The following is a 12,707-nucleotide window of genomic DNA, read 5'->3' on the forward strand; positions in this document are numbered from 1 at the left end:
CAATGGTTATTGATTTCAGATTTTTTTAGTTGAATGTGTCGTCACAATCCATTACCCGTTAACCAGCTAGCTAGTTTCATAAGTCATAACCTATCTAGCTATGGCTAGGTAGCCAGTTTGAAATGCCTACGCTATGGCACAGAGCACTATCTAGCTAACGTTAGAATTGTTTAAGCTGATGCAAAAAGTAAAAGAAACGATAGCTATCACATTGACATTTAGCTACAGTTGTAGTGTGTCTATCAGAGAGAGATGGAATTGTGCTGTGAGCAGGTAGAAGAGTGAAGTTGATACTGTCTTTAAGACAAAGCACAAATAATAAATGCAGTCATCTATCAAATGTATTTAATTGACAAGTTACATTAGGCTAATAATAACTGCTGTTTGGCAGATCAAAAACAAACTGAACCTGCCGATGACAGGTGTTGTTTTTTTTAAGTTATTTTTTTTGAGTTACTTGTGGGGTTGGGTAGGTAGCTAACTGATGGGTTAACCACCCTGTTTCAGCTGCGTTCTGGACTCACTGGCTGTGTTCCCCTGCTCAGATGTTGCATGCATCAGCCAATGGTTGCATGTTATGTCATCGACTGTGTCATTGACTGACAGATTGCTATAACATATGATATGGTTGGCTGATAGGAAAAATACCTATCCAGGCATTGTAAGATCTGGCAGATGTCAGCAACAGCTGGACAGAGGAACGCACCCACTGATTCCACCAAGCAGGGGAAATGTGGCCTAAAACTTACTGCAAATGACAGTCATGTCTCTTTTTCTCACAGACATTCATGGCACGGAATACGAGATTCATAACTTTTGAATATTAAATTCTAACTGGGATTGTACCTGGGGTTTTCAAATGTCATTTTGTTAGGCCTACATTCTCAGACCCTCCTTGAAAACAGAGAGCAGTATAGAGTAGAGGTCGACCGATTATGATTTTTCAACGCCGATACTGATTATTGGAGGGCCAGAAAAGCCGATACCGATTAATCGGCCAATTTTTTAACTTTGTAATAATGACAATTACAACAAAACTAAATTAACACTTATTTTAACTTAATATAAAACATCAATAAAATCATTTTAGCCTCAAACAAATAATGAAACATGTTCAATTTGGTTTAAATAATGCAAAAACAAAGTGTTGGAGAAGAAAGTAATATGTGCCATGTAAAAAAGCTAATGTTTAAGTTCCTTGCTTAGAACATGAGAGCACATGAAAGTTGGTGGTTCCTTTAACATGAGACTTCAATATTCCAAGGTAAGAGGTTTTAGGTTGTAGTTAATATAGTATTTATAGGACTATTTCGCTCTGTACCATTTGTATTTCATATACCTTTGACTATTGGATGTTCTTATAGGCACTATAGTATTGCCAGTGTAACAGTATAGCTTCCGTCCCCCTCCTCGCCCCTACCTGGGCTCGAACCAGGAACACATCGACAACAGCCACACTCGAAGCATCGTTACCCATCGCTCCACAAAAGCCGTGGCCCTTGCAAAGCAAGGGGAATAACTACTCCAAATCTAAAAGCGAGTGACGTTTGAAACAGTATTAGCGCACACCCAGCTAACTAGCTAGCCATTTCACATTGGTTACACCAGCCATTAGGCTGATAGGCTTGAAGTCATAAATAGTGATGTGCGTGCGAAGAGCTGCTGACAAAACGCACGAAAGTGCTGTTTGAATGAATGATTACGGGTCTGCTGCTGATCAGTCAGACTGCTCTATCAAATCAGACTTAATTATAACGTAATAACACACAGAAATACGAGCCTTTGGTCATTAATATGATCGAATCCGGAAACTATCATTTCGAAAACAAAACGTTTATTATTTCAGTGAAATACGGAACCGTTCTGTATTTTATTGAACGGGTGGCATCCCTAAGTCTAAATATTATTGTTACATTGCACAACCTTCAATGTATGTCATAATTACGTAAAATTCTGGCAAATTAGTTCGCAATGAGCCAGGCAGCCCAAACTGTTGCATATACCCTGACTCTGCCTGCAATGAACTCAAGAGAAATGACACAATTTCACCTGGTTAATATTGCCTGCTAAACTGGATTAGTAGTTATAACTAGTGATTATGATTGATTGTTTTTTATAAGATACGTTTAATGCTAGCTAGAAATATACCTTGGCTTCTACTGCATTCGCGTGACTTGCCTAGCTAAATAAAAGGTATAAAAAATAATCGGAAATCGGTGCCGATTGTTATGAAAACTTGAAATCGGCCCTGATTAATCGGCAATTCCGATTAATCTGTTGACTTCTAGTATAGAGTCGCCGGGACAATGAAAGGGGCAGCAGACAGTCAGGTTCTTAAAGTGGGAATATTATTGTATCTGGAATAGACTGGGTGGCGTTGTAGTAATTATCAGGGCTATATCCCAGTTCTCTCCACCAACGCATCATTAAAAAGGCTTTGAACACCCTTTTTACTCTCTCAAACCTCTGCAATTTGCATTAAGGTGCACCACACGTTTTATTAATCTGCAACATGGAAATATCCTAGTCATCTCTGCACTGAATGCTAGTTTGGTGTTTGCTCAGTCAAGAGCGGTGTATAGGCCTGCTGCCCAGATTAAAAAAAAAATCATATATATCCGCTCATGCTACTCCTTACCGATAGACAATTTTTTACTTGATCAATTATAGGCTACATTATTTTATACTTGTTCACAGGAAATTGTCAATGAAAGTGTAGAGACACATGGATCTATATAGATTATCAGTTTCCTCCTAGTGATTTTGAGGCTCTTATGTCCTCTTGGATGATCATTATAGATGGATTTGGACCCTTCTGCGAGGAAGGAAAAGCACCAGATTTCTTTATGTTGCATTATCCTTCTTTACAGTCAGGTCCACTGGGAGTTCGCTGCAGCCAGCCGCAGCCCTCTGGCCCTGCTATGGGAGAGGAACAGGTGTGTGTGGAGATGTGGGTCTCCTGACCCTAATTGTTTGTGAGCTCTCTCACATTACCTTCCCCTGACAAACAAGCCAAGAAATGACTGTTATAGTGCCTTCAGAGAGTATTCACACCCCTTGACTTTTTCCACATTTTGTTATTACAAAATTAGATTAAAATGTAGTTGATTTTTTTTGTATTTTTTGTGTGTCAGCAATCGACACAAAATGCTCTAATGTGAAAGTGGAAGAAAATTTGTAAAACAGAATAATAATGTGTGTGTGTGATACAGTGGGGCAAAAAAGTATTTAGTCAGCCACCAATTGTACAAGTTCTTCCACTTAAAAAGATGAGAGAGGCCTGTAATTTTCATCATAGGTGCCCATCAAATATGACAAACAAAATGAGAGAAAAAAAATCCAGAAAATCACATTGTAGGATTTTTGATGAATTTATTTGCAAATTATGGTGGAAAATAAGTATTTGGTCAATAACAAAAGATTATCTCAATACTTTGTTATATACCCTTTGTTGGCAATGACAAGAGGTCAAACATTTTCTGTAAGTCTTCACAGGGTTTTCACACACTGTTGCTGGTATTTTGGCCTATTCCTCCATGCAGATCTCCTCTAGAGCAGTGAGGTTTTGGGGCTGTTGCTGGGCAACACGGACTTTCAACTCCCTCCAAAGATTTTCTATAGGGTTGAGATCTGGAGACTGGCTAGGACACTCCAGGACCTTGAAATGCTTCTTACGAAGCCACTCCTTCGTTGCCCGGGCGGTGTGTTTGGGATCATTGTCATGCTGAAAGACCCAGCCACGTTTCATCTTCAATGCCCTTGCTGATGGTAGGCTTTGTTACTTTGGTCCCAGCTCTCTGCTGGGACCAAAATCTATATTTCACTGTATCACAATTCCAGTGGTTCAGAAGTTTACATACACTAAGTTGAGTGTGCCTTTAAACAGCTTGGAAAATTCCAGAAAATGATGTCATGGCTTTAGAAGCTTCTGATAGGCTAATTGACTTCATCTGAGTCAATTGGAGGTGTACCTGTGGATGTATTTCAAGGCCTACCTTCAAACTCAGTGCCTCTTTGCTTGACATCATGGGAAACTCAAAAGAAATCAGCCAAGACCTCAGAAAAAATATTGTAGACCTCCACAAGTCTGGTTCATCCTTGAGAGCAATTTCCAAATGCCTGAAGGTACCACGTTCATCTGTACAAACAATAGTACGCAAGTATAAACACCATGGGATCACGCAGCCGTCATACCGCTCAGGAAGGAGATGCGTTCTCTCTCCTAGAGATGAATGTACATTGGTGTGAAAAGTGCAAATAAATCCTAGAACAACAGCAAAGGACCTTGTGAAGATGCTGGAGAAAAAAGTCACGAAAGTATCTATATCCACAGTAAAACAAGTCCTATATCGACATAACCTGAATGGCCGCCAAGCAAGGATGAAGCCACGGCTCCAAAACTGCCATAAAAAAAGCCAGATTATGGTTTGCAACTGCACATGGGGACAAAGGTCATACTTTTTGAAGAAATGTTCTCTGGACTGATGAAACATAAATAGAACTGTTTGCTCATAATGACCATCGCTTGGAGGAAAAAGGGTGAGGCATCCCAACCATGAAGCACAGGGGTGGCAGCATCATGTTGTGGGGGTGCTTTGCTGCAGGAGGGACTGGTGCACTTCACAACATAGATGGCATCATGAGGAGGGGCAATTATGTGGATATATTGAAGCAACATATCAAGACATCAGTTAAAGCTTGGTCGCAAATGGCTCTTCCAAATAGACAATGACCCCAAGCATACTTCTAGAGTTTTGGAAAAATGGCTTAAGGACAACAAAGTCAAGGTATTGGAGTGGCCATCACAAAGGGTGGGCCATAAATCACTCAATTTATTGTGGAAGCTTGTGGAAGGCTACTGAAACGTTTGAAACAAGTTAAACAATTTAAAGGAAATGCTCCCAAATACTAATTGAGTGTATGTAAACTTCTGACCCACTGTGAATGTGGTGAAAGAAATAAAAGCTGAAATAAATCATTCTCTCTACTATTATTCTGACATTTCACATTCTTAAAATAAAGTGGTGATCCTAACTGACCCAAGACAGGGATTTTTTACTAGGATTAAATGTCAGGAATTGTGAAAAACTGAGTTTGTATCATTTGATGTACACAACTTGCCTACCACTTTGAAGATGCATTTTTTGTTGTTGTTGTGTGAAACAAACAAGAAATAAGACAAAGAAATAGAACTTGAGCATGTTTAACTAACGTGTTTGCTTATTTTCATTCTGTAAGCAATGGCTTTTTTCTGGCCACTCTTCTGTAAAGCCCAGCTCTGTGGAGTGTATAGACACATACTCCCATCTCCGCTGTGGCGTTTTGCAGCTTCTTCAGGGTTATTTTTGGTCTCTTTGTTGGCTCTCTGATTAATATTCCACCCACCACTGCGACCTGTATGTTCTTATCGGCTGGCCCTCGCTACGTATTCGTCGCCAGACCCACTGGCTCCAGGTCATCTATAAGTCTTTGCTAGGTAAAGCTCCGCCTTATCTCAGCTCGCTGGTCACGATAACAACACCCACCTGTAGCACGCGCTCCAGCAGGTATATCTCACTGGTCATCCCCAAAGCCAACACCTTCTTTGGCCACCTTTCCTTCCAGTTCTCTGCTGCCAGTGACTGGCACGAATTGTAAAAATCGCTGCACACATTTTCTTTTTCATTATGGGGTATTGTGTGTAGATTAATGAGGGGAAATATCTACATACAATACCCCATAATGACAAAGCAAAAACACGTTTTTAATCTAAAACATAATTTGCTAAATTATTGACCTCCTGAAAGGTGATTTCATCTCCCGCTGTCTGGTGGAAGCAGACTAAACCAGGTTTTCCTCTAGGATTTTGCCTAGCTCCATTCCGTTTCTTTGTTATCCGGAAAAACTCCCCCAGTCCTTAACGACGACAAGCATACGCATAACATGACGCAGCCATCACAATGAAAATATGGAGAGTGATACTCAGTAGTGTGTATTGGATTTGCCCTAAACATAACACTTTGTATTCAGGACATTAAGTTAATTTCTTTGCCACATGTTTTGCAGTATTACTTTTGTGCTGCCCTGTTGAAAACAGGATGCATGTTTTGGAATATTTTAATTCTGAACAGGCTTCCTTCTTCTTTTCACTCTGTCAATTAGGTTAGTATTGTGGAGTAACGACAATGTTGTTGATCCATCCTCAGTTATCTCCTATCACAGCCATTAAAGTCACCATTGGCCTCATGGTGAAATCCCTGAGTAGTTTTCTTCCTCTCCAGCAACTGAGTTAGGGAGAACGCCTATATATTTGTAGTGACTGAGTGTATTGATAATAACTTGTGTAATTAATAACTTCACCATGCTCAAAGAAGTATTCAATGTCTGCTTTTTTATTTGTTACCCATCTACCAATAGATGCCTTTGTGAGGCATTGGAAAACTTCCCTGGTCATTGTTTTGAAATTCACTGCTCAATACATAATTGTATGTGTGCGGTACAGAGATGAGGTAGTCATTCATAAATCTTGTTAAACGTTGTTATTATTGCACACAGTGTGTCTATGCAAGTTATGTGACTTGTTTACTCCTGAACGTATTTAGTCTTGCCACAACAAAGGGGTTGAATACGAATTACTCAAGACATTTCAGATTTTCATTTTTGATTAATTTTTAAACATTTCAAAAAGAGTAATTCCACTTTGACATTATGGGTTATTGTGTGTAGGCCAGTGACCAAAAACCTAGATATTAAATTGTCCATCATTACTGCAGTGCAAGCCTATTTGGGTATCTTCTCAAAATAAAATCATTTCAATCTTACCTTTTATAGCATTGCAAGCTACATCAAGAAATCTGTTAGGTCATATTCCACTGAATGTGTTGTGTGTGCCCTGATGCATTAAGAAACCTCTGCAGGCATCAATTCCAAATGAACGGAACAGACTGGCAAAAGCAACATCGGGAAAACAATTCATTTAAATGAATAAATTACAACGAATTAGCTTAATGACTATTTGCACAGCTTGATTTTTAGAAGTTATTGCTGTGATCTGAGGACTCTAGTTCTAAATCATGAACATCTGAAAGTCTGTCTTTTGACACTATTGTTGTTCTACATTGTTAAAGTAGGACCCATAGGCTATAGGCTAGGCCTATTTCGTAGGAACATGCAACCACTGTCGTGTGTGTAACTCCCTCTCTTGATTTATATTCAGCCGATTCCTCCCTTCTCCATAGATGTTTAAGGCAACACACACACGCACCTCTGTGGACAGAGGACAGGATGTCAGAAACGGCTAGTTATCAGATCACATTACCACTTACCTGAAGTCAGGTGTAGGGCAAAAATAGGACCATGCCACCTGTTCCCTGGATCCTGTTCCATTTCCAATCACTTAAAGAGCAGCTGATTCATTCAATTATTCATCCATCCATTTTCATAGCTTAGCAGCGTAAACTGTGTGTTTTGTTCTCTTATCTACATGCACAGCAGCCTGTGTACACTACATGTGGATCAGACATTGTTGACCGAACAGGAGACCTTCCCATGTTTAAATAAGCCCACCTCTGTCTGTCATCTCATTGTGTTTTTACATGACAAGGTGTACTGTATCACTGTTCCATAATTGTAAGGGAAAGAGGGAGGCTCGCTCGGGTGGTGCTAGCACATGAGCATATATAATACATTGACGTAACTCCGATTTTAAGGTGTTTACGTGTCCTACTAATTCGAAAAATTGCTCAGAAAACAAGGTGTTTTAATCGCCTCATGCTTTCCTTTGATTATGATCGTACGCCGATTTAAGATGGTTATGTTAACCACCTTATTGTGCTTAATGCCATACTCTGTCTACTACCATAATCATTTTAAAACCAGATTATTGGTGTGCATGGAAACTTACTCATTACCACATAGGTCTAACATGATGCATGCCTCTTTATTTGGGGTTGTCTTTCTTCCACAATGTTACAACCCCTTTCCCCAAAACATGTTGTTTCAGGACATTCATCAATACATTTTTAGGTTTTGGACAATCCACTTGCTATCAGTCTCAAATGGATATAGGAGGCATCAGTATTTTAGACTTTCAACATAATGTATTCATTTTGGTTACGTCATTCAAGTTGCTCCTTTATTGGCTCTGATAATGTGATGACTGACATCTTGCCCTCCCCATTTCCTCAGCTGTCAGTCAAATTGGGTGAAGGAGCCGGGAAGGGTGAAGGAGAGGCTACGCAAGTCTTGCCCTCCTCAGTGGCCTTTGTTTCTACGTGGCTTTGTAGAACATGCAGTTGCTCAGTGGAGCACAGCGCTTAAGTGGGCCACAGGGGAGTGAGAGCAGGCTGAACAAAGTGCCTAGGGATGGGGGGTGTAAGGGGTGGCAGGTGCCCTGTTTACATCCAGAAAGTCATTCCTCTCCTTGTCTCCTAATCATCAGGGGTCTTGTCAGGGGCAGGCTGCAGGGAGCAGGTGGGCTTTGTGTAGTATAGTCAGACAGGGCCCTGCACTTTAGCTCTCCTTTGGCAGAGTGCATGGAGCAGAAGAAAAATGGAACCTGTAGAGACTAGAGGAGAGAGCGTGACCTGCAGGTAACCTCTGGATCCATCACTGAGCCATGTCAGCATCATCTCCCTGGCACCGACTGTCACTGTCAAGTTAGTTTCTGTTGTCTGCTTTATTCCTAGCACCACCCTGTGGTCAGTTACCTGGGCTTTTGGAGATTTTTACACCATGTTGTCAGGCTATCAGCAGAACATATGGAAAGTTAACTGAGAGACATTAACGAATCATCAATGAATCAGAGATGGAACAATAAGTGAATTATGTCATATAGGATTTTCATCTTCACCGGATTCTGAGAGCTCTTCAACATGTTGAAAGTCTTTCTGCCTTGGGTTGTATCAACTGGCTAATACATTACAGAAACAAGGGGAATACTTCAACCCTGCCGCACCATAAGAGTATAGGCTATGTTCCTTCCACTGAGAGGTTTCAGTTTGAAAGTCATGACTGACGGCAGAACAACAGCAGCAGAATGTTCTGCCAGGTCTCTGGTTCTTTCTGTGAACAGCATGGAACCAACCACCTGTCTGAATCAGTGCTCAACTGTTTCAGTTTTTTAGCAATAAAGGATGGGGGGAAAATCCTATTCAATCCAGCCTCTTTAGTTGAATGGGAATGATGTCGATCTCTGTGCATTCAGACCACAACACCTGTTAACCTCCGGTATATCACTAAAGATGAACAGAGAGAGAGAGCGAGATGGTGCAGGCAAGGCAGACCCTGGAGAGATGCAGAGCTATTAGGAGACAGTTTAATTAACCAGGAGAGGCTTGGTCATGGAAACTAAGTTGAGCAGAAGAGGGGGGCACCAGGAGGGGGAGGAGAGGTGGCTGTTCTATGATTAGCCTACATGCAACGTTACTCTGCCCAAGTCCTCATTTCACTATAGCTCTGTGTGTTCAAGGTTTGGTCGTTAGCCAATAAAGGTGGATTCTAAATCACTGACACCCTGCATTTTGGGACACCTATGGATGTGTTCTAATGCAGAGAACAAAGTTTTTAAAAAACGTGGTTTGACAGTGGACATGACCAGATTTTCACAAAATTAACCTAAATGTGTTTGGCAATAAATAAATCAAAAGATATCTGAATGATACAAAACAGTTGGAAGTTGTAAAGAAATCCAGATTTGTGAGAGCAGAGAATGAAAGTGCAGCTCATTAGGGCTGTTAAATATTAACTTCATTTTATTGCTATGAACACAGAGACAGGAACTCGCTGCTTGGACCACTGACTCATACACTACCTTAGTGACCTGAGTACATTCTGTACTGCTGGCCACATTTGCCTGTTGCATGAGTACAGCAGCTATAATATCACAGGTACAGTCAGTGTGATGGGTTCCTCGTACTGTGTGACTTACTGGAGCAATTAGGGTTAAGTGCCTTACTCGAGTACATTGGCAGATTGTTCATCTAGTTGGCTCCGGGACTCTAACCAGCGACCTTATTGGTTACTGGCCCAACACTTTTAACTGCTAAGCTACCTGCCATTTCTATGGTACTGTGAATGTAAAAGTGAATGTTGTGCATAGACGATTGGCGCAGAAGCTTACTTGCTGTCTTGCCAGGATCTGAATGATCACTGTTCATTAGTCAACCTGTATATTATAATAATCATATTATAGTTATTGTCAAATCATCGAAGATTTTTGTCTCTGTGAGTGATATTGATTTTCAAATCCCAGACCCGTGAAAACAAAAAGGAGAGCCGTACATTCTAGGAGCTCAGATGCAATAATTGAATAATCTAATATCCAACGTTTGGACAGACAAGCTGTCTTCATCAGGTTATAATGACAAACACTGCGGGTCACTAGTTTATATAGTTTCAGAGGACACACGGGTGTCTGTGATCATGGCCAGGTGTGCCTTGATGTCATTGGTTGATTTACAGATATAAATAGAACATCTAAAAAACATAAATGGACAGCATATAGTCATAGATACAGTTGGCTACATAAGCCTACAAATATTTACAATGAATATCAAAATCACAATAATCACAAGAATGGCTTCAGATCGAAGGGTCTTTAAATGAATGATCCAGGCAGCCTCGTTTTAACAATAAATTGTCGAGGTCACCCTCTCTCCTAGGGAGGGTGACATGTTCGATGCCGATATATAACGTAGGGACAATATAGTGGTTTGCTTTCAAAAAGTGGACCGTCACTGGGTGTGTCAAGTTTTTGCACGTGATGGTGCTACGATGCTCCGAGATTTTTACTTTTAATTCGCGCTTCGTTTTACCAACCTAATTTTTACCACAATAACAAGTTATAAGATAAATGACTACCTGAGCATGTGAGCATGTGATAACACCTTTTGATTGGGATCTCCTCCCCTGTTTTGGGGTGTTTTGAAGGATCTACAATGGCTATGCATTGAGCACAGCCATTACATCTGTAGTTTCCATCCAGTAGGGGTGCAAATAGATGTTGTTCAGGGATATTTTGAGTTTACCACCTGATCTCTGAGATTTCTGGAGAATTTCTTGCCATCTTTCGGACGGGACGTTAAACAGGTGTCCTGACTCTGGTCACTAAAAGTTCCAATGGCACTTATTGTAAGAGTAGGTGTGTTAACCCCAGTGTCCTGGCTAAATTCCCAATCTGTCCCTCATACCATCATGGTCACCTAATCATCCCCAGCTTACAATTAGCTCATTCATCCCCGTCCTCTCCCCTATAACTATTCCCCAGGTCGTTTTTTACCGATTTACCTGGTAAAATAAGGGTTAAATAAATGAATAAAAGTGCCTTACTCAAGGGCACATCAGCAGATTTTTCACCTAGTCGGCTTAGGGACTTAAACCAGAAACCTTCTGGTTACTGGCCCAACACTTTTTTAAACCTCTAGGCTACCTGCCATTTCTATGGCACTGTGACTGAATCTGTGCATAGATGATTGGTACAGAAGCTTACTTCCTGTCTTTCCAGGATCTGAATGACCACTGTCGTTTACTATCATTAAATTGAAGACTTGTAGTTTTTGTGAAAGATTCTCTGTAATTAGTATTACGCGATGACCTGATTAATCATGTAACTGTATTTAACTAGCAAGTCGGGCCACCAAGGAAAAATATTCAGATTACAAGATTATAATTTCCTAATATAACCTTTCAGATATTTTCATATCTGATCCATAGTCCTCTGATTAATTAAACAAGGTAAATGTGGTTACAAGAAGTGATAATGGAATGTGCCCTAGTGGCATCGCGGCTTGTTAGACAAAAGGGGAAGTGGGGGTCAACTGAAATGAGACACTACAAAGCTGATAATTATAACAATTGAAATGCTAATCCTTTGCACATGAACAATCACTCATTCGGAACAATTGCAATCAATATATATATTTACGCTCAGTGTGTCGTCTTGATCGCTGTTGAAAAGTTTTTCTGTTGGAGAGTTTCGTCATCTCTCGCTCTCTCTCTCTCTCTCTCTCTCTGTCTTGCTTAGAGGGAATAGTTCAGAGTGACATTCATTCATTTGTTATAGAATGGATGTTTCGGCGGTTGTCGTTCTTTGCGTTCAATGATACCGAATTCATAGCTGCAGACTAGTAATTAATATCAAAGACTTGTTCTTATTCTGTCGGTATCGATAGTCATAAGAGTTTAACCACGTGGTATGGTTAAAAAATTCAGCAATGGTCTGCAACCTTCGTCCTCTCCTAATGGAGAAAAACATGGTCTGGTTATAATTTCTCAAAGTTGGGTTTTATTCGGAATTGCAGAAAAGGGGCTGTCCCAGGATGCCTGACCCTAACTGGGCTCAGGGGCGGTCCTCTGATTCAGTTAAACTCAAAAGGGAATTGGCGTTTCCTTCATTAAACAGTCCAAAATCACAATGTAAAATTGTGTAAACAGTATCATACTCACTCATTCATCTTATACAACAATTAGATGTAAACCTCATATCTGAGGCTATTATATAAACAGCGTTATGGTAATGTGGCCACACCGTCTCCCATGAGCTTCCCCAAGTTGTAACAAATGGATCAGTTCATAGCTGGTTTCTTCACCCATCTTTTATACTTTCTCCGGAACATGAACTTTGTTCGTACCTCAAGTTCTATGAGGTGGAAGAAATTCCTTTGTTCTCTATGAAAATTTACTCTGCCTCTTATACTGTGTGGCCATGTGGCAGGGTCTTCTCCTCAGGA

General features: G+C 40.5%; 1 protein-coding gene across 2 annotated transcripts in view; it reads left to right on the forward strand.

Moving 5' to 3' along the window:
- LOC118391597 (transcription factor RFX3-like) overlaps nt 1-12,707 on the forward strand; it is a 40,169-nt gene that overhangs the window by 883 nt on the left and 26,579 nt on the right. The window lies entirely within an intron of this gene.

The sequence above is a fragment of the Oncorhynchus keta genome, chromosome 12 (assembly GCF_023373465.1).
Source record: "Oncorhynchus keta strain PuntledgeMale-10-30-2019 chromosome 12, Oket_V2, whole genome shotgun sequence".
NCBI lineage: Eukaryota > Metazoa > Chordata > Actinopteri > Salmoniformes > Salmonidae > Oncorhynchus > Oncorhynchus keta.